Here is a 6209-nt window from a genome sequence, read left to right as displayed (position 1 = left end):
CACAACTTCTTTCTAGTGGCCAGAGATCACTGAACTGGCTGTTGGACAGAAGACCTGAGACCTCCTACACCATTGTGGCACCTATGGCTCCTGGTTTTACTACTCGTCATAACATACAGTTGATGTAACACCAGGCCGGCTCATCATAAAAAAGGTTCGGATGCCAGGAGGTAGGGGGCTTGCGTCGCGACTTCTTTCTAGTGGCCAGAGATCACTGATCTGGCTGTTGGACAAAAGATCTGAGACCTCCTACACCTTTGTGGCACCTATCCTATGACTCCTGTTTTTACTACTCGGCATAACATATAGCTGATGTAGCACCAGGCCGGCTAATCATAAAGAAGGTGGTATGTCAGGAGGTAGGAGGCTCTCCTCATGACTCCTGTCTAGTGGCCAGAGACCACTGATCTGGCTGTTGGACTGGGGCCTGGGAATCAATTTGTACCCATTCAAAAAGACATATTTCGTATTAACGAGCCTGCAACGACTTGTACAATAAAATTATAAGATTATTTATTCTGAAAATCGTGGTATTTTAGAGTAGGTTTTTTTTTGCCTGTGACCCACTGCACCAATCCCTCTTGCACTGTCTCACATCATTTTGTAAGTGTGTTGCCTGTTTCCATTAAGTTGAATTAATAAGATTAATCCAGCTTACAATATGTCATATCCTTTGCTTGTTCGGAGCCAGGAGAACGCTGTGTAAAAACGTGGAATCAATCAATAAAAGAAGAACAAGGATACATGATTAAGAGTGCGGCGTGACTTGAAACACTTTGATGCTGAATGTCATCATAAGAAGTCTTGGTTTATCCTTCACCTTGTACCCATGTGAATAAAGGTGGTTCACAGTTCGTTGAGCTGGATCCTTGTTCTTCTTTCATTGATTAAGTTGAGTGAAACCAAAAATGGTGCACATACAACTTGTCATTCAAAAAAAACAAGCTATCGTACAGCAAGGTTAACCCCTTAATCCCATATGACGTACTATCCCGTCCAGGTGACCTGGGACTTAATTCCCATGGACGGGATAGTACGTCATATGCGATCGGCCGCGCTCACGGGGGGAGCGCGGCCGATCGCGGCCGGGTGTCAGCTGCCTATCGCAGCTGACATCCGGCACTATGTGCCAGGAGCGGTCACGGACCGCTCCCGGCACATTAACCCCCGGCACACCGCGATCAAAGATGATCGCGGTGTGCCGGCGGTGCAGGGAAGCACCGCGCAGGGAGGGGGCTCCCTGCGGGCTTCCCTGAGACGATCGGTACACGGTGATGTGCTCACCGTGTACCGAGCGTCTTCTCCCTGCAGTCCCCGGATCCAAAATGGCCGCCGGGCTGCATCCGGGTCCTGCAGGGAGCACTTCCGGGTCAGGATCAGGCTGCAGCTGCAGCTCTAATCCTGCCCGGCTGTATGTCAGATCACCGATCTGATAGAGTGCTGTGCACACTGTCAGATCGGTGATCTGTGATGTCCCCCCCTGGGACAAAGTGAAAAAGTAAAAAAGAAAATTTCCACACTTGTAAAAAAAAAAATAAAAAAAAAATTCCTAAATAAAGCAGAAAAAAAAAAATATTATTCCCATAAATACATTTCTTTACATAAAAAAAAAACAAAAAAACAATAAAAGTACACATATTTAGTATCGCCGCGTCCGTAACGACCCGACCTATAAAACTGGCCCACTAGTTAACCCCTTCAGTGAACACCGTAAGAAAAAAAAAAAAAAAACGAGCCAAAAAACAACGCTTTATTATCATAACGCTGAACAAAGAGTGGAATAACACGCGATCAAAAAGACGGATATAAATAACCATGTTACCTCTGAAAACGTCATCTTGTCCCGCAAAAAACGAGCCGCCATATAGCATCATAACCAAAAAAATAAAAAAGTTATAGTCCTCTGAATAAAGCGATGCCAAAATAATTATTTTTTCTATAAAATAGCTTTTATCGTATAAAAGCGCCAAAACATAAAAAAAATGATATAAATGAGGTGTCGCTGTAATCGTACTGACCCGAAGAATAAAACTGCTTCATCAATTTTACCAAACGCGGAACGGTATAAACGCCTCCCCCAAAAGAAATTCATGAATAGCTGGTTTTTGGTCATTCTGCCTCACAAAAAAATCGGAATAAAAAGCGATCAAAAACTGTCACGTGTCCGAAAATGTAACCGATAAAAACGTCAACTCGTCCCGCAAAAAACAAGACCTCACATGACTCTGTGGACCAAAATATGGAAAAATTATAGGTCTCAAAATGTGGAGACGCAAAAACTTTTTTGCTATAAAAAGCGTCTTTTAGTGTGTGACGGCTGCCAATCATAAAAATCCGCTAAAAAACTCGCTATAAAAGTAAATCAAACCCCCCTTCATCACCCCCTTAGTTAGGCTAGGTTCACATTGCGTTAATGGGTTAACGCTAACGGACAGCGTTGCACGGCGAAAATGTCACAATTAACGCCGTGCAACGGGTCCGTTAGCACAACCATTGACAGCAATGTGATTTTCAGGTGTAGCGCATCGCTAGAGCGTGCCATTTTCGGCTCGCGCTAGCAAGGTGCCATTCTTTTGTGGCGCGCCTCAGACGCTGCTTGCAGCGTCCGCGGCGCGCCCGAGGTCCGATCCCCGATCTTCCAGAGCGGGGACGTTAACGCGACCACTAAACACGACACCTAAAAAGACATTGTGTTAGCGCAATCCGCTAGTGCTAAACGGATTTCCCTAACGCAATGTGAACCTAGCCTTAGGGAAAAATAATAAAATTAAAAAAAATGTATTTATTTCCATTTTCCGGTTAGGGTTAGGGTTAGGGCTAGGGTTGGGGCTAGGGTTAGGGTTTGGATTACATTTACGGTTGGGATTAGGGTTGGGATTAGAATTAGGGGTGTGTCTGGGTTAGGTGTGTGGTTAGGGTTACAGTTGGGATTAGGGTTAGTGGTGCGTTTGGATTAGGGTTTCATTTATAATTGGGGGGTTTCCACTGTTTAGACACATCAGGGGCTCTCCAAACGCGACATGGCGTCCGATCTCAATTCCAGCCAATTCTGCATTGAAAAAGTAAAACAGTGCTCCTTCACTTCCGAGCTCTCCCGTGCGCCCAAACAGGGGTTTACCCCAACATATGGGGTATCAGCGTACTCGAGACAAATTGGACAACAACTTTTTGGGTCCAAGTTCTCTTGTTATCCTTGGGAAAATAAAAATTTGGGGGGCTAAAAATAATTTTTGTGGGAAAAAAAAGGATTTTTATTTTCACGGCTCTGCGTTGTAAACTGTAGTGAAACACTTGGGGGTTCAAAGTTTTCACAACACATCTAGATAAGTTCCATGGGAGGTCTAGTTTCCAATATGGGGTCACTTGTGGGTGGTTTCTACTGTTTGGGTACATCAGGGGCTCTGCAAATGCAACGTGACGCCTGCAGACCAATCCATCTAAGTCTGCATTCCAAATGGCGCTCCTTCCCTTCCGAGCTCTGCCATGCGCCCAAACAGTGGTTCCCCCCCACATATGGGGTATCAGCGTACTCAGGACAAATTGAACAACAACTTTTGGGGTCCAATTTATTCTGTTACCCTTGTAAAAATACAAAGCTGGGGGCTAAAAAATCATTTTTGTGAAAAAAAAAAAGAATTTTTATTTTCACGGGTCTGCGTTATAAACTGTAGTGAAACACTTAGGGGTTCAAAGTTCTCACAACACATCTAGATAAGTTCCATGGGAGGTCTAGTTTCTAATATGGGGTCACTTGTGGGGGGTTTGTACTGTTTGGGTACATCAGGGGCTCTGCAAATGCAACGTGACTCCTGCAGACCAATCCATCTAAGTCTGCATTCCAAATGGCGCTCCTTCCCTTCCGAGCTCTGCCATGCGCCCAAACAGTGGTTCCCCCCCACATATGGGGTATCAGCGTACTCAGGACAAATTGGACAACAACTTTTGGGGTCCAATTTATTATGTTACCCTTGTGAAAATACAAAACTGGGGGCTAAAAAATTTTTGCGAAAAAAAAATAAATTTATTTTAACGGCTCTGCGTTATAAACTGTAGTGAAACACTTGGGGGTTCAAAGCTCTCAAAACACATCTAGATAAGTTCCTTAGAGGGTCTAGTTTCCAAAATGGTGTCACTTGTGGGGGTTTTTAATGTTTAGGCACATCAGGGGCTCTCTAAACCAACATGGCGTCCCATCTTAATTCCAGTCAATTTTGCATTGAAAAGTCAAATGGCGCTCCTTTCCTTCCGAGCTCTGCCATGCGCCCAAACAGTGGTTTACCCCCACATATGGGGTATCGTCGCACTCAGGACAAATTGCACAACAACTTTTGTGGTCTAATTTCTTCTCTTACCCTTGGGAAAATAAAAAATTGGTGGCGAAAAGATTATTTTTGTGAAAAAATATGATTTTTTATTTTTACGGCTCTGCATTATAAACTTCTGTGAAGCACTTGTTGGGTCAAAGTGCTCACCACACCTCTAGATAAGTTCCTTAAGGGGTCTACTTTCCAAAATGGTGTCACTTGTGGGGATTTCAATGTTTAGGCACATCAGGGGCTCTCCAAACGCAACATGGCATCCCATCTCAATTCCAGTCAATTTTGCATTGAAAAGTAAAATGGCGCTCCTTCCCTTCCGAGCTCTGCCATACGCCCAAACAATGGTTTACACCCATATACGGGGTATCAGCGTACTCAGGACAAATTGGCCAACAATTTTTGAGGTTCAATTTCTTCTCTTACTCTTGGGAAAATAAAAAATTGGGGGCGAAAAGATCATTTTTGTGAAAAAATATGATTTTTTATTTTTACGGCTCTGCATTATAAACTTCTGTGAAGCAATTGGTGGGTCAAAGTGGTCACCACACATCTAGATAAGTTCCTTAGGGTGTCTACTTTCCAAAATGGTGTCACTTGTGGGGGGTTTCAATGTTTAGGCACATCAGTGGCTCTCCAAACGCAACATGGTGTCCCATCTCAATTCCTGTCAATTTTGCATTTAAAAGTCAAATGGCGCTCCTTCCCTTCCGAGCTCTGCCATGCGCCCAAACAGTGGTTTACCCCCACATATGGGGTATCAGCGTACTCAGTACAGATTGTACAACAATGTTTGGCATCCATTTTATCCTGTTACCCTTGGTAAAATAAAACAAATTGGAGCTGAAATAAATTTTGTGTGAAAAAAAGTTAAATATTCATTTTTATTTAAACATTCCAAAAATTCCTGTGAAACCCCTGAAGGGTTAATAAACTTCTTGAATGTGGTTTTGAGCACCTTGAGGGGTGCAGTTTTTAGAATGGTGTCACACTTGGGTATTTTCTATCATATAGACCCCTCAAAATGACATCAAATGAGATGTGGTCCCTAAAAAAAAAATGGTGTTGTAAAAATGAGAAATTGCTGGTCAACTTTGAACCCTTATAACTCCCTAACAAAAAAAAATTTTGGTTCCAAAATTGTGCTGATGTAAAGGAGACATGTGGGAAATGTTACTTATTAAGTATTTTGCGTGACATATCTCTGTGATTTAAGGGCATAAAAATTTAAAGTTGGAAAATTGCGAAATTTTCAAAATTTTCGCCAAATTTCCGTTTTTTTCACAAATAAACGCAAGTTATATCGAATAAATGTTACTACTAAAATGAAGTACAATATGTCACGAGAAAACAATGTCAGAATCGCCAAGATCCGTTGAAGCGTTCCAGAGTTATAACCTCATAAAGGGACAGTGGTCAGAATTGTAAAAATTGGCCCGGTCATTAACGTGCAAACCACCCTCGGGGCTTAAGGGGTTAAAAATAAAATAATGATGATGGATCCTGGAATGTAAAAAAAGCACAAAGAAAAAGATGTATGTACATTGAGGCCAAATTTGGTCTGCTACTTAAAGAGTGAAAGAAATTCCAGACACTTCATGTACCTTCGTGATGATTCATGGTGGATCAACAAGGATCAAATTTGATGAAATTAGTAAAGAGTAGTTATGAGTGAGTATACTCACTGCTCGGGTGGTCTCTGAGTATTTGTGACTGCTCGGAGATTTAGTTTTCGTCGTGTCAGCTGCATGATTACAGCTACTAGGCAGCTTGAATATATGTGGGGATTCCCTAGCAACCAGGCAACCCCCACATGTACTCAGGCTGGCTAGCAGCTGTAAATCATGCATCAATAAAACTAAATCTCCGAGCACTTACAAATACTTGGAGATC

This window comes from Ranitomeya imitator, chromosome 10, assembly GCF_032444005.1.
Source record: "Ranitomeya imitator isolate aRanImi1 chromosome 10, aRanImi1.pri, whole genome shotgun sequence".
NCBI lineage: Eukaryota > Metazoa > Chordata > Amphibia > Anura > Dendrobatidae > Ranitomeya > Ranitomeya imitator.
Note: the sequence above shows the minus strand (reverse complement) of the source record.